Here is a 21,203-nt window from a genome sequence, read left to right on the forward strand (position 1 = left end):
CTGAAAAAAATTAGAGAAGGATAAGATATGTCCTCACTTGAGAGTCATGAATAACTCCCTGAGGAGAATGATTTATGCTTTAAAATGCTTCCCTTTACTGCAACATGCACAAAGAAAGAGATTTTTTTGGGAGAGATTTCATCAGTGAAACCAGTTGGGAAATTGGAGTATTCAAATAGAAGCTGGTCACTCATTTGTTCTCTTGGCATGTGGTTAAAAATCCCACCCACTGGGGGGGTTATACTTATCTGGAGGGGTGGCTGGGGCACCTAGAAGTAAAATTGTAACATCTCTGTGCCTTAATTGGGGAATTAAGGACCAAAGGTGCCATAAAGTCCTGAGAGTTAATTCTGTCTGAGTCTCAGGTCATTAGTTTCCAGGCAATTACTCCTGCAGGGAGCCCAATGACTTGCTTTGGCTAGGTTGCCTATTTTGGGAGGATATCAAATCTTGACATAAACAGATGGAGAATCCAGCATGTTTTCTGATGGCTCCTTCATCAGGTCATCAGCATTCTGCTGTTCAAAAATGTGATCCCTCCCTTAGATTGGAATGTTTTGGATTTAGCATCTCAACACTTGTTCATGTTATGCCTCTCTTTGGCAGAGAGAGGAATAACTCAGTGCCTGACAATTTCTTTCTGTAGAGACTCTCAGATTCAAGGATTCACATCACCTCCCACCCTGCTTTTTAATGAAGTGAATTCTCAGGTACTGTAATTCCTCCTCTGTAAGGGCCTTTCTCCAGTCCTTGACAGGTTTTGGCTTTCCTTTCCTTTTTTTTTTTCCCCCTTACTTCCAATCCTGTTGTCATTTTTGTTGCTGTCTGCTGTACTCTAGCAGTCTGTTTTCAAGGGCTGAGGTAAAATTTCCTTCCTACATCTCCACTTACTGAAGAGGAACTAAATAAGCCTTTTTTTCCCTTGTTCTTGTTCAATGACTTGTTTTATCACAGCTATTGCATCCAGGCTGTCTTCTCAGATATGTACTGCACATTTGAGTTCATGTCAAGAGGGCCCAAGATTCTTTGTTTACACTATTTACTACTCATCAGGAACTGTTTTGTTGGAAATTTTTTGCCACCTTTAATAGATGAAAATGGGAAATCAGACCTTGGATCTCTGCAAGACTCCCTAATTCTCTGTTCTCATGCAACAGAGATTCCCCATGGAGCAGTACATTTTAAGAACAGATACTGAGTTTAATCTAGGTAACTTTTCTCTCTAGTGTTGTTTTTGGCTTGTTTGAGGGTTTTTGTTTATTTACCATATGTTTTTCAACTCTGCTAAGTCACATGCCTTAGCAGTGTGTACCGATAAAACAAACACATATAAATATCTTTAGCAATCAGACTTTCAGTCTCATGACAGTTTTTGGGCAGTTAAACAAATGCCTTGGCATGCTAAAATGTATTTGCCTGCTACTCAGGGACTACTGGGAGAATTAATTACTTAATAGGCTAGATTAAATCAGACATGGCTCTTTGGAAACAAAAATCTTCTCTGAGGTCGGCCAGACACGGCTTCCCCCTCCTCTCCAGAGCCGGTGCCGCTTTCTGTGTTAGAGCACTCTGAGCACAGCCTGTGACAGGAGGGCACTAAGTCGATCTGTACAAACCATCATTTAATAGGCCACAAAACCCGGGCTGCAGAGCAGTTGTGCGAGCAGAGATTTGGCTTTTCCACAGCGCTGCTGGAGCACACCTCGCCGGCCCCAGGCGGGCAGGCGGCTGGCACCAGGCAGCTCCAAAATACCCGTGTGGAATCAACAAACAGCACCGAGTCGGGGTGACGTAAGGAGGAAGCCAACTCCATTACCGGCCTCCAAGTCGCTGGGAGTTTTGCCGGCGCCGGGGGGAGGACGGAGCCGTAACCGGGTCCGGGTGCGGGGACCGGCGGGGTCCCGGCGGGGCTTCAGCACCGCGGACAGCGCCCGCCGCACGCGTGACCGGCCCGAGAGTCACCGGCGACTGTCACCGACCCCCGACTGTCACCGGCGACTGTCACCGACCCCCGACTGTCACCGACCCCCGACTGTCACCGACCCCCGACTGTCACCGGCCCCGGGTGTCACTGGTGACTGTCACCGGCCCCAGTGTGTCACCGGCCCCGCGGGTATCACCTGCCCGCTCCCGCCTCCCTCGCTGTTTCCCTTCTACTGGCATTCTGTCCCCCTCGTTGTCCCCCTCCCGCAGCGTCCCGACCTTCCCGCGGCGTGTTCCGTGCGGTCACCTGTAGCGAGAGCTGTCGCTTCGCTCAGGCCCCCGGGATCCCTCCTGTCACTCCGTTTTGCCCGTTTCCGATCAATCCCGCGCCGTCAGCTCCGCCGCCTCCTCCCCGCCGCGGAGTGCCCCGTAAACACGGGGCCGCGCCGGGCCGGGCCGGGGGATGCTGAGCGGGCTGGGGTCCCCCCGTGGCCCGGAGGGGCCGGAGCGCTGCTCCCTTTACCGAGCGGGGCACAGACCCGGCTCCGTCTGCGTGGCGGCCGCGCTCCCGGCGGGGCTCCGGGCAGACCTTCAGCCCTTCCCCGGGCTCGCCGCTCGTCCCCCGCACCCCGAGGGGCTCCGAGGGGCTCCCCGCACCCCGTTGCCTCCCTCCCCAGGAGCGGGCACTCACCCGGCGGTGCTGCGGGGGCGGCCGCGCTGCTGCAGCCGGCGGGGCGGGGGGGCTGCGCCGGCACCGGCGACACCAGCGACACCAGCGACACCAGCGACACCAGCGACACCAGCGACACCAGCGACCCCGCTGCCGGCCGCGCAGCAGGACGGAGGGAGGGGGCAGGGATGGATGGAGGGAGGGAGGGATGGAGGGATGGAGGGAGGGAGGGAGGGAGGAGGGCGCTGCAGCTCCTCAATTATTCAGCGCTTCCCCTCCCCGCCTGCCGCATGTGACCGCCGGCAATACCCACGGGCCGTGCTGGCCCCGGCAGAGAGCCCTGCAGCCCCCATGGCCACCTCCCCTCCCTGCCAGTCCTCCCTGCCTGTCCCAGTGTCCTGAGGGCTGCGGGTGGCCTCCCCCGAACTGTCTGACTGATGACAAATAACTCTCCTGGCTGCCTCCTGCAGCGCAGGGCTTTCGTCACCCCTGGGACAGAGCGTAGGGAATCTCGTTTTTGTTTTCTCCTTGAACTGTGAGATTTGGGTGTTAATGCTCTAATCCCGGAACAGGCAGAATTAGGACTAAAATAATGCCTCATGCATTGCAGCATGCTGTGCTGTCCAGCTCTCTGCACAGCTCGGCTGGGAGGAGTTAGGTATCAGGTGCAGGATATATTTAATATTTTATATCTGTAGCTACTTTAGAGGATAGCTGGAATTCATGATTAAGAATGTTCCCTTTTGCAGTTTTGTTTCCCAGTTTCTGATTTGGTTTGCTCTAGAAACACTCCCTGTCTGTATCTGTATTTTACCACTTTGACATCAAATCCAAACTGGGTTCATCTTCAGTGATGCCTGGTGAGGATCTGGTTTCAGTCTCCGTTACAGTTTCATTCTATAGCTTCTAACAGGACCTATACCCAATGAGGGCTGTGTCTGCAGAGGAGAGAGACCTTTCATCCTCCAAAAACTGGGATAAATGTCTCCTGATAAAAGTTAAAGGTGGGATTTTTCAGTGCAACCATTTCAATTCAGAAGCAAATGTTTGCCTAACATTGAGTGACCCTGACAGGAGCTGCATCCGTGACAATGACCTTCTGGGGGCATGCAGACAGTGACATTGCACAGACAGGATGGGGGTTGGACTAGGTGACCTTTATCCTTCCAGCCCAAACTATTCTGTGATTCTATACCCATGATCCTGTTGTTGGCCAGGAGAGTGAACCACTTGCCATCTCCAATTTCCTTTCTAGCCTTGACTTCCGTGGCAGATTTTGTGTCTTTCCAGATGAGTACCATAATCTTCCCAGTTTCTCACTGGAATCCTTCCTCTCTCCAGCACAGCTTTTCCTTCCTCTCTTCCCTCCCTCACAGGAGTCTCCTTGCAGTCCCACTCTTCCCAAACAGGCACACAAAAGGTCTCTCCCAGGTTGCTGCTGGCCAGCAGCAGGTGTCATCACAGGATGACAGGATGCTCTGTTCCCTTCCTGCCACTCTGGCCAGCACACATCACATCATACAGCACAGAGCCAAAGTGCAGTCAGCTGATTGCCCTCCTCACAACCAGCAGTTTTGAAACCCTGTTTTCATTCTTTTCCTTATTCTTTGGTTTCCTGGAAGCAGTACTCAGAGCTGCAGCTGCTCTCCTGTCCTTGTCTGTGGTCCCCATGGTTCCCACTTGGTTGTTGTTTCTCTTCACACTCACTGGCTTCCCCCAGCTGCTTTACTCAGCCCCTGGACACTGGATAGAGCTGTGGAGGGCTGAGATCAGGAGCTTCCCTCAGACTACATCTGTGCAAAAGAGAAAACCTTCTCCATTTGTTATTCCCTCTTCTTTTGCATCACTTTTAAGACCGTGGTGAACTCCAGCTGACAGCACCACCAGCCTTTTGTGCTCACACCAAACTCCTTGGTGTTTGCAGAGTGTGTGAGTAAAGGACATGGACTGGTGTGTTCCTGAAAGGATTGGCAGTGTGGCCAAAATTTAGGGGTCATTTGTCTATGTGTGTTCAGAATAAAGCTCTTTCTCATTAATCTTTACTCTGTTCTCATGAGTTGTAACTTCCAATATTGCAGGAATTGAATCTTGAATTTTTAGAGCTACCCCTCTAATGTTTCTGTCTGGGTTGATCAAATGTAGATGAGGAACTGAATGAGGACAAGTTACTCTCTCATGTCCCACCAGTGATGTCACCCTCAGATTAAGGTAAAATTTCCCACAGCTGCCAAGCATATGATGGCATATTTGCTGTAGAATTTTCTCTGTTCCCATGAACTGTACAATTTCTAGACCAAGCTAATTTCTGCCCACTTTTCTGTAGTAAGTGGCTATCTGACTGGTCATTTAAATACTTAATCCTATTTGAATTTGACCAAGGCTTTGGCCTCAGTAACACCTTGTAGCAGGGATCTCCACCAGCTGCAGTCTCATTATCTTGGCTATTTTTCTTTTCAGCATCAAATTTGGCCATTCCAATTTTGTGGGACATAATTTTCTTTTTTTCTTACTCTAAATACAGAGAGGAGAAGGAGCCAGCAAAAGCTGCTCTATTGACTTCCTTTCTTACTGTTATTAAAATGTTTGTTTACCTCTCATAATCCCCTCATACTTGTCTCATCTTTGACTAATTAATCATGCCATTTAAATACCACAGTTCCTGCTTTTCTGGGTTATCTCTTTGTCTGCACAGCTTTATATTGAAGCAGTCAATATCTCTTGGCCTGCTGACCCTAGATTCTTCTAGGGCTTCCAGCATCCTCACCTTATGGGCCCTCTCTCCCTCCATGAAATCTCCTCAGAGAGGAAAGGCTCATCTCCAGTTCCATTAGTTTGATGAGTTTTCCTCAGTGCTGTTTCTCAAAATGTTTTGACATCATCAAAACTGACTAATGGAATGTTCAGAACACACTTGGGTTCCCCTTGGATTTACATCAGGATCCCAATGTCTGTGCTTGGTCACCCCAAAACATTTTTGTTGGTCTTACAAGAGTGCAGTGATTTGAATTATGTTTTCAAAGGAAAAAAAACCAAACCAAACAAAACAAAACAAAAAAACCAAACAAAAAAAAAAAAAAACCACCAAAAAAACCCTATTTGAAACTCAGAGGGAGAAGCTGCAGCACCTTTCCTGTGCCATTTGTGTGTCCGTGTGTGCTGGCTGCCCTCCCTCCTGTTAGATGAGTGGGGCTGAGGGCACAGCACATCTGACTCCTGTCATTTAGTGAAGGTGTCTGGAGAGTGTCAGTCTGTTAGGAATCACTGATATTTCACAGAAAAGCACTTCTGCAAGCACCAGGCTGCACAAGGACATCACAGAAAGCAGCCACTGGGGTGTAGTGATGGGAGCTGGTTCCCCTCCAGCTGCTGGCTCTGCATGTCCCATGGCTCATGTCCATGGCTCTGACAAGTGTTCTGTCTTTGATTTGGTCTGCAGCATCTCCCAGGACAGCAGCATCTCCCAGACATCCAATGCACAGATCAGCTGACAGTGTCTCTGAGCTGAGACCAGGTGGAGCCCTGCAGAAGCCCTGATTTTTTTTTAGAAATGTTGCCAGGCTGCTTGCCCTCTCTTTTTCTTCCTTTTGCATCAGTTGGAACCTCAGTGAGTACCTACAAGGGTCAGAGTGATGGAGGCATCCATGTAGGAGGATAAGAAGGATTAATCTTGCTGTCTCATCTGATGACTAGTGCCACGATGAATACCAGCATCAGGAAGGGCAGTCCAGTTATTAAAGCCTTGACTCAAGACTTATAAACTTATAAAACCTCACTTGAGTTACTGGCTCTGCAATAGGAGTCCTGGGTGAGTTTCAGAGTTCTTTGTATCCCAGCCACCTGAAATTACATTGGAACTATTGTCCAGTCTCAGGGAGTGAGCTGGCTGCACATGCTGATTTCCTTTGGTGAGGGATTGTCTCTACTTTCTTTATGAGATCTCAGTGGGCCAGTTCAGCTGGGGGAATTCACTTGCAATTAGCTGGACAGGTGAAAGAAAGTGCCTGGAGTGGTGAGCTGGGCCTCCCTTCCCCCTGATCCCATGAGTTCTTACCCTGACACACAGGGGCTGGAGCCCACCTCTCACAGTGCACCCTCTTCATTTTTTAAATTACTTGTCTTTAGTGGAACTGGCCATGGGTTTAATTTATGCTTAGGGAAATAGAAAGGATTATTCTGAGGTTTTTCTGCATTGCTAAGAGGCATCTTGGACAGGTTGAAAGGAAACATCCTCATGGATGTTTCTCATAAACCCATATCAAGTGCTTCCCTCTGCATCAGTGGTGCGTGGGCATTAACAGAAATGGGTAAAATCCCAGCAGAGCAAACACTGGGAGTGCTTTGCCATTTGATGTTAACCAGCTAAAATTTCTCCCAGCCCCTTTGTTTCTTGCTCTGTGTCATCCATGCCAGATTGAGCAGAGAAGATGGGTAATGCATCCATCAGACACATTGGCTGTTCAGAGACACACGGGGTGATGGAGCATTAAATAAATCCCTTTCAAATCCCCATGCAAACACACAGTCCAAGCCTAGCTCCAGCATGAGCTGTGGCCTCTCCCCTGCCTGGAGGCTGTCACTGGTGCATGCAAAAGTTTTTTGGTTGTGCCATCACCATCCCCCAAGGGGAGCATGGAGACAGCAGCCTTGAGCTCAGCCACAGACACAGGAGGAACCGTGTGCTGGGGCTGGGGGATGTGTGGGGTGGGGACCCCTTGGGGGACACCCCACCTTTGGGGCTGCCCTTCCTGCCTGGGACAGGGGCTGCAGAGCAGACTTGCCCCGGGGGGAGGCTGGGATAAAGCAGCTGCCAGCGAGAGGGGATTAAACGATTCAGTGTTTGGAGGCTGCTGCCTTATTTAAAGGACCACACACTATTTTTTTTCTTATTCAGAGGAGTCTGCTTTTAACAACCAAACCAGACAGAAGTCTTTTTTTTTGTTGCCTTCTCAGCTTCTTCATCTCATAGGTTAATATGAACGTTTTGGGCCACTGTGCAGCTGCTAAGTAGGACCCATTCATCCAGGTCTCACCATGTATGCTGTGATGATTATGGATTAATCAAGTGATACTTGATCAGTTCCTGCTGTCCTGCAGTGGGTTTAGCTCATCTAGATTTTGATTAAAGTCACAGGGTGAAGTTGATGTCAGGATTTGGTCTTAGTTGTCTGTTCTGAGAGTAACAAAGTAATAACAGCACAAAGATGATGCCAGAGCAGGGACATTCAGTGGATCTGTCTGGGGATCATAAAAAGTCTGTGAGTCTGGGTATAGAGTTGTCACAGGGCAAATCTCTGCATTAGGTGTGAGTGTGGCTCCCCTTGGATGCTCCCCTGAAGAGCCTGATGTCTCTCACCCCCCAAAACCTACCAGCCATGCTGAGTTTGATGGGATGTGCACATGGAGCCTGCACCTGCTGACACTGACTTGTCTGTGCTCAGTCCAGAGTGGTGGGTCCTGGTGTTTGCCACCTGCCATGTGCCCTGTAAAAGGTGCCTCTGAAGCTGAGAGGATTGCATGGCTTAGCTGGTTACTCATCTCAGTAAAGCTGTGGTTCCAGCAGGAGCCACATGGGCAGCTTCTAGGCAGAAAATCACTCTTATCAGTAAAGAGCTTAGAGATCTTGTTTTTATTTTGCTGTAGGGGCAGGTGCTGTAAATGGTTTTGTTAACAGTGTGGGAATGCTTTGAGGATAAGGATTTGGCAAGGGGACACAGCCTGATTCACCTACAATGAGCAGGGAAGATGTGCTGCCACAGGGCTGATTCACAGAATCACAGAATAATTAGGGTTGGAAGAGACCTTAAACACAATCTCATTCCAGCCCCCTGCCATGGTCAGGAGCACCTTCCACCAGACCAGGTGGCTCCAAGCCCCATCCAGCCTGGCTTTAAACAATTCAAGGGAGCTCTGGGAGGCTGCTGAGGGCTGACCTGCTCTGCTGTGGTGCTGCACACACCAGACTGGTTTTGATCACAGTTTTCCCCTGCTGCCTCTCATGGCACCTATCTTGGACTCATTTCAGTTCCCCATCACCTGTACCTCGTTTCAGATGGGTGGGAGAGCCAGGCTCTGGGTCAAGGGCTGGGGAACACCCATGAGCTGCTTGTCCCCAGTGTGACACACTATGGTGACAGGTCCAGCTTAGTCTCTGCTGGGCTGTCCACACTCAGGAGAAGCTCTTTGTGATGTCCTCAGTCCCAGCAGGGTTGCCCACAGTATTTGTTTTGGGTTCACACATAAAAGGTCGCTCACTACTGCTGGGAACGCCAGGTTAAATCAGTGGTCTGCAGAGTATTTTAGCATTTACTTGCCAAGTTGGACCCAGAGACTGAACTGTTCTGTTAGGAGAAAAAATAAAACTTTTTTTTTTTCTGGGGAAGGAAAATAGAAAGGTATGTGAATGCTTCCTGAGCATCATAGCTGGCTGTGTCATTTATCCCTCCTGCTAATAATGATGGACAGGGCTTTGCCCATCGCAGGGTTTGATGAGAGGCTGCTGTTTGTGTGAGTGCATTTGCTTTGCATACAAATAAGAGGGTTTATTGTCTGTTGTTTGTTTTTCACAAAAGTGCAGCTTTTTGTGTGCTCAGAATAACCACTGCTGTCCCAGGAGCAAGCCTTGCAGGAAAGGGAAGGTTTATAAACATCCCAGGGTTTGGAGCTCAGCAGCATCAGCTGTTCAGCAGGAGAGCACTGCACATCTGCTCTGAAACCCACAGCACCGCAGAGCAAAAGAGGACAGTATTGATCTGGTAGTTTGATGTCATTGACATTTCTATTGATCTACCCTTCCCCATGATTTCTTACTGCTAAAGCCAAAGGCCAGTGCTGAGAAGGGTCAGCACTGAAGGCTAAAGCCTTATCCAGATGTGCACCATAGTGCAGTTTTCCTTGGATTAAACACAGCTTCTCAGTTGAAGCTCAGCCAAGGCATTTCAGCTGGGCCATTCCAGGTCTGTTCAACCTGATTTTGCATGTCAGCTGAAGGACAAGGAGCCAAAGCCTACACCTCTGAAGTCACAGTGGATTTAATATCCTAATGCAGCCTTGGCTGTGTGCTGCTTCAAAGAGCAGAGCAGCATGGATTGAATTACCTGCAGCACATTAGTTGGAATCTCCTATTCATGACCTGCAGGGGCTGGTGCAGCTCAGTTTTCAGGGCAGGTTGATAAGATCATAGCCTGGGGTAGCAGTTTTAGGTTTAATTTGGCATTCATTGTATCATTATCAGGGTCCTGGCTCTCTTACAGCATCTCAGGTGTGGCTGCCCCATCCCCTGGCTTTGGTGCAGTGACTTGCTGTGTGTCAGGCCCCTGGCACAGGTCCCAGGACCTGGACAACCATCCCTAATTGACCTTTTGTTGGTACTCAGGGAGCTGCTGTCCACACCCCAAAGCAGCATTAAAACCAATGCAGGAGATGGAAGGGTACCAGATGGCCTCTCTAGGAAACAAAGATTGGACTTTCAATAGTCTGTGTATCTTCTACTAACTTAAAATAGCTCCTTTCTGTTTGTTGAGGCAAACAAGACAAGACATTAATATGCACATCCCAGCAGTAAATATATTTCAAGCAAGCTTCTGTAGAGCTGGAGGAGGATATTAGGACAGCGTGTTTTTCATCATTGATGTGCCAGCAAGCATGCAAAAGACTCATAGTGCAGGAAAAGGAATGGAAAATTGAGGAAAAAACAAGTTTTTCACAGAAAAAACCCTGTCAATCCAGAATGCAAAGCAAATACTGTTTTCTTTTCTGGTTCTGTGAGATCTGATGCTAAAGTACATGTTTTGATTAATTGATTCTGAAGTGGGCCATGTATAGACATGATGTAGCTCTTGAAATCAGGTGGAATGCAAATAAATAAAATGCTGCTTGCATTGACCTGTTCTGCTGCTTTTCCTTTTTTTTTTTTTTTTTTTTTTTTTTTTTTTTTAATTTATTGTTGTTTTCCTGGCCCTTGATGTTGTGCATTTATAAAGACAGGCTTTTAGAAATTACATCTCATGGAAAAATCCATTGGGCTTTTCCACTGAGGATTTAATGGCTTTTATGAAAAGATTTACCTAATGTGAGGTGATGTTTTCAGTCTCATGAAACCAGCAGTGAGCAGAGCTGGAAATGAGAGCTGAAGCAGGAGTTGGTGCCATCCCTTCTGTGCAGGGCACAAGGGAAAATGAAAGGGTTTGCTTTGTTTTATGCTTTTGGGTACAGTAAAGTAGATTTCAATAAAGAACCAGGAGGAGTGAATGAACAATTTCTTAATGTATCAAGTCAGCAGAAGAGAAAAAAAATCACATCAATTAGGAAAACCAGATTAATGTCAGGGTGTGTCCTCGCTGCCCACAAAAAGCATGGACAGCCCAGCTCCTGCTCAAACACACCCTGATAAACCCAGGCACTGGCTGATCTATATTTACTTTCTTGATTTATGGGAGCACAGGGCAGCAGGGACTCTGAAGCAGATGATTCAGTCATGTTTCTCCTGGCTTATACAACTCCTGGTTAGCACTGGCTGCCTGTTGAACCAGGGGAGGGGGCGAGGGAAAACCCCCTCCTTGCACCCCTCCAGCTCCTCCAGAGGGATGTGAACCTTCATGTCCTCACCACCCAGGGCTGGAGATGGCATTTACATCCTGGATGCACCCCTATCTCATGTGGGTGCTGTATTTGATTTTTTTTCTGTGACATGCACAGCATTTGAGCTGCATTTCGATGACCTGCATGGAATCACAAGCCAGGGCTGTGTGCCCACTCCTGTGCTGCAGGGCAAGGGGATGAGCCACAGCTCCATGGCCTCTCTGGGGACCACAGGGACCCCAGCAGCTCCAGCCATGCTGAGGGTAAAGCTAATGAGAGGTAGCTGTTAACCAAAGAGCATGAGAAAACCAGCAAACAAACCCAAGCAGCAGAGCACTACAAAGGGAAGGAGGAGAAACCCTCTGTGCAGAGTTCATCATTGCTGTCTTTTTACATTCACAGCACCACAACTAATTAAAAAATGCTAATGCTTCAGTGTTTTCCCACCAGCCTAATAAAAAATGGTTTTAATCCCCATTTCTCATTGCCATTCCATTTGTGCTGGTGCTGGGCTGATGGGTGCAGCACTGAGAGCAGGGAATGGCCTCTGGATATTTCCCACAGGGAAGGATCAAGCTGAGTGACCAGGGACAAAGCTGCTCTGGATTCTTGGGAATGGGAACCAGTGGCTGCTGACCCAGAAGCTGCTCCTGTGTGGTGGCACTGGTCACCCCAGGGGTCACTGGGGATCTGCCTGCACAGGTACAGCCCCACAGCAGGAGAAGCAGGAGCACTGGTGGCAGAGGAAGGAATTAAGCCCAAGATCTATGTTTTAAGGAGAAAATTAAATGGGTCTTCTGTTAACAATTTTATTGTGCTGATACAGGATTATTTCTAGTTTGAGATCTGAATGGAAAATTGGCCACCGATTTTAGCATTACAGAATTTCGTGAGGTGCTTTTATTACACAAATAGGAGTAAGAAAATTGTGCATAATGAAATTTTGCTGTAGGACAGGGCATATTGTAGTATGAAACAGTTATTTAACCACCACCACCCCCCCACACTAATGTGTGTATAAATAGGCTTCACCCAGCTTGAGTTCCCACTTTCCCATTCACTGGGGAGCACGAGCTGCCTGATGCTCTGTGCCACACACAGTGCCTGACACCACCAGCTCCTTAAACACATTACAGATGGGCACGCCTGCAGGCAATTTTTATCCTCTTGTGCCCACACCAAATCACAAAGTCAATTTATCCTGGGCTTTTATGGAGTTTCTGGTATTCAAGCATACAGGAGGGGACTCAGGAAGATGTGGTTTGCTGGGTATTCCATTCTTGCCAATGCCCACTCTGGAAATAGCAGCCTAGGAGTGTAATTTCCCTTTTCCTGCTGGGCATTGGTCTGGAGTTGTGCTGTGCTTCAACAGAGTTGGTGTGGAGCATCACTGGCCACTGCTGGGTGACTTATCCCTTGTCTCTCTCCACCAGCTGGTGTTTGGAAATGTGGATAATGAACAAGGAGCATTGGCTTTGACAATATGCCAGTTTTCCTTTTTATTTTTCTAAGCAAGAAACCCCAGTGATTTGTTGACACAGAACAAGTAACAGTTCATTTGCAACTCCCCAAATTAAGCTAAATTATTCTGAATAAATTAAACATTAAAACAGCATCTGAGCAAACCTAGTCTCCTGATGGAGTTTAGTCCTGCTTGGAAATGCAGATGTTCAGCCTAATGGGTTCCTCAAAGGTAACCAATGTCAGCCCATACCCACCCTCAAATTCCTTATCTGTGAGACTTATCTAAGCCTAGACTCCTTTTTTTTTGTTTTCCTTTTTTTCTCCTTTCTTCTTTTTTTTTTTTTTTTTTTTTTTTTTTTTTTTTTTTTTTTTTTTTTTTTTTTTTTTTTTTTTCCCTGGCTTTTCTATGACTTACAAGATATTATTTCCTGCTGGCAGCTGGATTGTCTGAGTATTTCCCAGTCAGAGCATGCTCACAAGTGGAATTTCACCAGTGGGTCCCATCACAGAGCAGCATGGCCCTGGACTGATGAAAACAGACAAGCACTTAAATTGAAGAATTGTTTGACATTGTGCAGTTAAAGGAAATGTTCTTCCTTATGATAATTGATGATTCTTGAAGGCAGGGGATGGGCAGCCCAGGGTGCTGCTGACCAGGGAGAGGAGCAGGCAGGGGAACACATCACTGCTCCTCTCTGCAGAAAAAGCAGTGGATAATTGAAATCTGGGGAAAGTAAAGAAATGCTTCCCAACACTGAAGCTGAAGTCTAGAGCCATCTTAGGAATCTCTACGGAAATTTGTGATTTTGCCTGGGGTAGGAAGGATCACTGGCTAATACACAGCTGTCAGTGGGTGCCAAGTGGCCAAATCTGGCAGCGGAGACAGTGCTTAAATCAGAGCTGGATTTGCCTGCTTGTTCTGCTTTATTGGTGCCCTTCCCTGACTTTTCCCCCCGTTGAGGTTGTAATTTCTGTCAAAACGTAGCTGCAGAGCTGTGCATTTCAATCCCATGTAATTACAGTCCTCGGGAACTCGGTCATCCCCTGCATCAGCCATCAGCCCTGTCCCCCTGCCCCGGCAGCAGCAGATGGAAGAGCTGTCACAGAAGGCGGCTGGGAGGGGGGTCATGTTCTTCTCAGAGCCCTTTCTTGTCCCTCCTGCTGTCATTTTCAGAGCTCTGACTCGAGGTTCGCTGCCACAGGGACAATCGCAACCCCAGCATCCCGTCCTGGGGCGGGGAGGACACGAGAGCCAGCCCAGTGCCACCTTCAAAGCAGCGTGACTCAGCCCTGTCCGGGCTCTGTGTGGCTGGGAGGAGGATGAGTCACAGGCTCAGCAGGCAGCGAGCAGCTGATGGCCTCGCAAATCGGCTCAGCTGGGCTGATTCACGCTGGTGGAGGGTCCTACCCACAGCATCCCACCCATCCACCACAGCATCCCACCCACCACAGCATCCCATCCACCCACAGCATCCCACCCACCACAGCATCCCACCCACTACAGCATCCCACCCTACCCACAGCATCCCACCCATCCACCACAGCATCCCACCCACCACAGCATCCCATCCACCCACAGCATCCCACCCACCCACAGCATCCCACCCACTACAGCATCCCACCCTACCCACAGCATCCCACCCATCCACCACAGCATCCCACCCACCCACAGCATCCCATCCCACCTACAGCATCCCACCCACCCACCACAGCATCCCACCCACCCACAGCATCCCATCCCACCCACAGCATCCCACCCACCACAGCATCCCATCCCACCCACAGCATCCCACCCTACCCACAGCATCCCACCCACTACAGCATCCCCTCCACCTACAGCATCCCACCCACCCACAGCATCCCATCCACCCACAGCATCCCACCCACAACAGCATCCCACCCACCACAGCATCCCATCCCACCCACAGCATCCCACCCACCCACCACAGCATCCCACCCACCCACAGCATCCCACCCTACCCACAGCATCCCATCCACCCACAGCATCCCACCCACCTACAGTATCCCACCCACCCACAGCATCCCATCCACCACAACATCCCACCCACAACAGCATCCCACCCACCACAGCATCCCATCCCACCCACAGCATCCCACCCACCCACCACAGCATCCCATCCACCCACAGCATCCCACCCTACCCACAGCATCCCACCCATCCACCCACAGCATCCCATCCACCACAGCATCCCATCCACCCACAGCATCCCACCCCACCCACAGCATCCCATCCACCCACCCACAGCATCCCACCCCACCTACAGCATCCCACCCTACCCACAGCATCCCACCCACCCACAGCATCCCCTCCACCCACAGCATCCCACCCACCACAGCATCCCACCCACCACAGCATCCCATCCACCACAGCATCCCATCCACCCACAGCATCCCATCCACCCACCACAGCATCCCACCCTACCCACAGCATCCCACCCACCACAGCATCCCACCCATCCACCCACAGCATCCCATCCACCCACCCACAGCATCCCACCCTACCCATAGCATCCCACCCACCCACAGCATCCCACCCACCCACAGCATCCCATCCACCACAGCATCCCACCCACCCACAGCATCCCATCCACCACATTATCCCATCCACCACAGCATCCCATCCACCCACAGTATCCCACCCACCCACAGCATCCCACCCACCCAGAGCATCCCACCCACCCACCCAGAGCATCCCACCCACCCACTTGGGAGGGCTTGCAGCAAATTTCTTCTGTTCTTTATTTCAAAATATTTTGCATTAGATGAAGAGAATGCTACCTCTGAAACTTATTTTCTTTGTAAGGATGAGGAATGGCAGTCAGAATGCAGAGAAAATCAAGTAAAAAATTATATTTCTGGCAGCTGTTTTGAAGGAGATTCCTGCTTTTATTTTTTTTTAGTCCATTTGTCACTGTTGCTTTCCATTTCCTTCAATGTGTTTAGTCCACACACTTGTCATTTTTCCTTGCTCTTTCAGCTGGGTTCTGTGTTTTCCTTCCCATCCTCTAAATCACGTCAGTTTGCTGCATCCCATGGATGATGCAGCTCAGAGTCAATAATTCTCTCCTGGATAAATTGCTTCTGGTAGGGTGGAGACCTGACTGAACTAAAGCACCCACAGAGTGGTGTGTTCTCCTCTGGGCTCAAGGCCCCTGTACAGGAGATGGGGTCTGACTCAGAAAGCTGTCACCAATTAAAAAACTGTTTTTGTTTTGTTTTGGGTTTTTTGGTATTAATATTGAAGCAGAATTTCCTTTGCCTTTGTGCCAGGTTGGTTGTCAAATGTGCAGTTTGGTGCTGATGGGAAGCAGTCTCAGTCCTGTTGCCCTCCTGAACTGAAAACCAAGAGATTCTTAGATGAAGGAAATACAAGGACAGAGTGGAACCATTGAAAAATATCAGTATGGATACAACAGGTTGCAATCATTGTGTAACACGGGATACAAAATGGCTTCATGTATATCTGCTACTAGTAGTAACTCTTGCCACCCATCTACCCAAAAAAACATGTTATTACAGAACAGACTGCAAAGGGGCACGTCTTTAAACCAAAATAGGCCAATTTGTCATGGTGATAAACACTCCTGATTGGTTGTGTGGACACTAATGTGCCAACCCAAACTTTTTCATCATAACAATACTAAAGATGGAAAAGAATGTTTTAGATGAGATGAATTTCAGCTGTTACTCAGGCTTTGGTGGATGACTTTTGTGGTAGCCACAGAACACCTTACAAAATAATGTTGCAAGCACAACTTGGCTTCTTGAGCAAGGACAAAAGTTTAAAATACACAGCAGAGAATGAATAAAAACAAACCTGGTTTTATTCCTGCTGTCCTGCTGTCAAGTGTCCATTGCACACCAGAGAGAGCCCATGGCAAATGCAGCACTTTGCTGGCACAGTGTTCTTGTTGGGTCTGGACATTCTTGACCAAAGCTCAGAAAAATCAAGCAGCCTCTACTAAATTCCTTGGGGTTAGGCAGGATGTACAATAAGGAGGATACAGACAGCAATTGCTTGTTTTGAAAAAGTTATGCAAATTATGTTAAATACGCTATTTAAAATATTAGTTCTGGCAGAGAGACTGTTGGAGTTCCAGTCAAGGGGAACAAATATTCAATAAATTACAAAGTCAGGAGCTGGCTCAATAACAATTGCTTTGTAAGCAAATGTTGGCTTTTGTGGTCAGTGTGAATGTGCTGGGGAAGGGATCCAGCCCAGCAGCTTTCTTGGGGTAGACATTGCCATCATCAAATCCATCTGAAGGAATGGCTCAAGTTTGCTCTTTTGTTGGCACCCAGGAACCTCACAAAGATTTACCAACTCTTTTTATAATTTTCTTTAGAGATGGGTGTTTTCCTAGAAAAGAGCTGTGGTTCATTTATCAATGTAGGAGAAAACCTGAGCAGAGCTCCCCATGTCAGTCCAGCACCATCATGAGCAAGAGCTAACTTGTATTTTAAAATTTAAAGTCATGTCTAGTCCAAGAAGTAAATTTTTTTCCTTTTTTTGTTTTTTTTTTTTTTTTTTTTTGTTTTTTAATGCTGGAAATACCCATCTACTTGATGCTTTCAAGGCAGAGTCTATAGTAATATTTCTTTTGTTATTTATCTGGTAAATCTGCAGTGCTATTATTCACTATGGCTTTGTCTCCACAGGAAAAAAAGAGACTATAGACTACAAGGAGGAGCTGGCAAAGAGAGATCAGTTATTGGCAGTGCAAATAATCCTTAATAGCAAGGGGAAATTTATAAAATTTAAAAAATAAAGGATGGCTAGACAGTGGTAATTTCTTCTGTATGGAAGGGCGGTGTTGTTTTGTTTTTAATTCTCCTCCCAGTTTCAACATTTCCAGAATACTGAACAATTTCTTTTATTTTCTTAAAACTAATATTATTCCTGGTCTCCCACCTGGGTACCCAGTGGATGAGCTAAAAGGAGAGCTCTAAGCAGTGAGGGTGAGGTATAGCCTGGAAATGTCTGAATTGCTTTTTGGGCATGCAAAATCATGGATTTTGGATCTGGATGTAGGTTTTCCACTGCCTCATGGGAGGCTGATCCTTGGAAATCATGTGATTCAGATGGAAATGAAGGAAAGAGAAGCAAGAAGTATAGATTGGAATGGAAAAACAATAACTTCTGGGTTTGGGTTTGTTTATTTAATTATCTCATTGATTGATGAATCTGATAAAGTGGCATTTTGACATCTGTGTTTGCCTTTTCCCCAAACTGAACACACCTGCTCCCTGGAGCTGCCAGGGAGCTCCAGGCCTTCTCCAGTAGCCAAAGCAATTTCATTCCATCCAGATGAGCCAGGAAAAAGTGTTTGGCCAAAACTCTGGGGATGGCACAACATTTCTGAGGGCTGAACCTGACCCCAGATCTTCAGGTTTGTGCCACCATCTTCATATTGCCCCCCCCTTCACTATGAGCTTTTTACTGAGGGGGCTTTGGAGATGAACTCAGGAAAGCAAATTAGACATTAAAAGTTTTACTTCTCTTTTCAAATTATTGAAATGATATTGGAGTGGGAGGCATTAGTCTTACATTGCTAAAGAACATTGAATTTGATTAGTCTCTGCCCTGTTTGTTTTGTTTTCTTTAGTTTTGGTATTTTTTTCCTCAGAAAATATCTATTTCTCTTGCAGAAACATTTTATTTGCAGTGTGTAATAGCAGAGCAGTGGGATGTGCTCTGTCCCCACTTTCAGATTTTGTATTGTGGAGAACAACTTTGTTGCTTTTTCTTGTCTGGATATTTAGCATTCACCTTCCCCTGTGATTTTTGCCACCTGAACATTTGTAATTTCTGTGTTTTTCTGTTGAACATTTCTCATTTTACACAGGCAGATTGTGATAGGACAAGGGGGAATGTTTTTAAACTAAAAGAGGAGAGATTTAGCTTAAATGTTAGAAAGAAACTCCTCATTCAGAGGGTGGTGAGACCCTGGCAGAGAAGTTGAGGAGGGGCTGGGGAGACACTGGCACCTCCCAGTCTGATTGCACAGCCTGCTGTGGATCCCCAGGTGGATTTCCCAAAAGATAGAGGGGAGTGTGAATCAAGACAGAGCCAGTTTGGTGAGAGTCTGCTCTGTTTAACTGGGGGAAGATGTGGAGGAGAAGAGCTCGTCCATCACTGCTCCCAAGAGCAAAATATAATGATACAGAATTTCTTCTGGAGATATTGCTAAGCTGAGAACCCATCACTCACCCACAGTCTCTCCCTGCAGTTATTTTTCTTCTATTGAGTGCACAGAGGAAAAAAAAAAAAAAAAAGAAAAAAAGAGAAAAATTTCTGTCTTTCTCATCTAAAGCAATTGCTTTACTTCCCATCCCTGCTCAGTCCTGTGCTCAGTGGATCCCTCAGGCTGTCAGGGCTGTGCTGGGAGTCCCCTCTTGCAGGTAAAGGTGCCTTGCTGGGCAGCACTGGAAAGGGAGCCTCATATATAACCACAGATTTGGAACAGGAGGCCTGGGTGATGTTTTTCCAGGATGACTTTGAGTAAAATGTCTGTGTGCTTCTCATGGTCTTCACAGGAGTAACTAAATGCAGAAAGACTGTAGGGCAGTGGAATAACCAAGAAATGTTTATGGAGTGGCTGGAAGCAAGGCAGAGGGTTTGCAGATGGGAAACTATCAGTGATATCTGAGGGCTGGAAAGTGGCACAGGACTGGCAGATGGCAGAAGGCATTTTACAAAACACTTTGCTGTCCTAATCACTCTCTTTCCAGTCTATTGGACTCCAGTCAGAGACACCTTTGGGGTATGGACTTAATATTCTGAAATAATAATACAAATTTAGTGATAGTAATAGTGTTGTCAGAAATAGCCACCACTTTCCTTTTGAGCTGTTAGAATGGAATATTTAACTGCCTTGCTATTTTCTCCTGGAGTTATGTTTTTTCCTGACAGTGCAGTTATTTTTCTTTATTCTTCTTTTTCTATTTTACATTGTGAAAGACCTGACTGATTTCAATTCAGAATATCTCAGGCCTTGCAAGCTCTGCTGATGCTGGGGAGGACCAGCCTGGTGCACACACAAAGCTGTTGTTGAGTGCTTGTAACAGCACCATGCTGTGCTGTGCTAGGATTGTTCTGGAGGCTGGTAAAATAACTCTGAGTTTGTGAGAGGAATGAAGAACTCTAAAGCACTTTAAAAAGTAAAGGAGGAAAGAATAAACCTTTTCCTCATAACTAACAACCTCAGCATGGGTCAGGAATTATTACAGTGGTTCACCCAGCCCGCTGTTCAATAATGTCTTTTTTTTTTTCCCCTCTGAGTTTGAAGGGAGCTGGTGCAGATGAGATTCTCATTTCAATGCTGAAGTTGCAGCACATGCTGTGTGATGCTGTGGTGGTGTCTGGGGTGAGGGATTGAGCTGCTTCTCCTCATGGCACAGAGCTGCCTTTGCTGCTGAGAGAGTGGGGAGGCAGCATGTCAGCTTTGGAAATTTGGGGGTTTGGGTCCCTTGTTTTCCATGGATGTTTCCCTGTCTCCATCCTCTGCTGGCCTCCTTTCCCATTTTCCTTTATCAGCCTTCCCAGTCCCTGTGGGATGTGCAGGCAGTGCCATGCACAGGGCACATCCCAGGGGATGTGTGGGAGCACATGTGAAGCCATGGATGAGCATTTAGTGCATCTGCACACAATTTCCAACCTCTCTGCTCTGGCTGCAGCTGTGTTTCCAGGTTCAATATCTACGGGAACTGGGAAACAGCTCAGTATCCAAGAAAAATCCAATTGACTGTACAATAGCCTGGAAATTGTTCTTTGATCAAGCAGCACTTTCATATCACCATAAACAGTGTAGAAACACAAACTAGGTTACAGGATGGCTTTTTTTTTTCCATTGTTCCATTTAATTTGATAGTCTTTCCTTGGGTATGTGAGTGCTTCCTGCTTCTCTCTCCCTGAACGTGAAACACAGATGGTGCAGTGCTGCCTGGATTACACAGACAATAAAAGGTATTTAACTTTTTTTTTTTAAATTCATTTCAAGCAATAAAGAAGAAAAGACATCCTCAGAGTTTTGGAGACATCCTTTAGCCTAAGGCTTGGCCTGGAGAAGGGAAGGGCTGGACAGAGGATATGCACCAGAGGAATGGTGCTCAGTGGAGGTTACAGTGCAAAACACAGCTCAGGTTCTGTGTTTAGGGTTTCCCTTGGCTTTGTTGTGAGACCATTGGAGCAAGCAGCAAAAACTTTGAAATAATTGACTAAATGAGGAGTGCTCCCTTGAAGAGGACAGTGCCCTTGAGGGAGGGTGGCTCCTGAGCCATGAGCACGAAGCTGGTGGTGAGCCCAGGAGTGCCCCTGGCTCTGGCTTTGGCTGTCCTTCCCCTCCTTCCAGAGCAGGTTCTCTCTGTTCAAACTCCAACATAAATTTCCATTGCAGTACAAGCAATACAAAGCCATATTAAGGAAATTGAATATGGCATTAGTCATTCTCTAGGCAAGAGCCCTGCTTGAGGAGGAGGAGAAAAGCAGAGTAAGGCATCACACCATGGTTTGTGTGCTGTGCCAAGGCAGCCAGAGCCCAGACCTCCC

The 21,203-nt window shown here is 47.5% G+C and overlaps 2 protein-coding genes across 2 annotated transcripts in view; one reads left to right on the top strand and one right to left on the bottom strand.

Moving 5' to 3' along the window:
* SLC7A14 (solute carrier family 7 member 14) overlaps positions 1–2,718 on the bottom strand; it is a 30,608-nt gene extending 27,890 nt beyond the window's left edge. Inside the window, exon 1 of the mRNA XM_079314639.1 lies at positions 2,615–2,718. The gene's annotated coding sequence lies outside the window, so the exon portion shown is untranslated. The remainder of the gene's footprint in view (positions 1–2,614) is intronic.
* Positions 1–16,980, top strand: part of SKIL (SKI like proto-oncogene) — an 80,011-nt gene extending 63,031 nt beyond the window's left edge. The window contains exon 8 of the transcript XR_013775416.1: positions 16,971–16,980. The gene's annotated coding sequence lies outside the window, so the exon portion shown is untranslated. The remainder of the gene's footprint in view (positions 1–16,970) is intronic.
* The last annotated feature ends 4,223 nt before the right edge of the window (positions 16,981–21,203 follow it).

Source organism: Erithacus rubecula (assembly GCF_903797595.1).
Source record: "Erithacus rubecula genome assembly, chromosome: 11".
Taxonomy (NCBI): Eukaryota; Metazoa; Chordata; class Aves; order Passeriformes; family Muscicapidae; genus Erithacus; species Erithacus rubecula.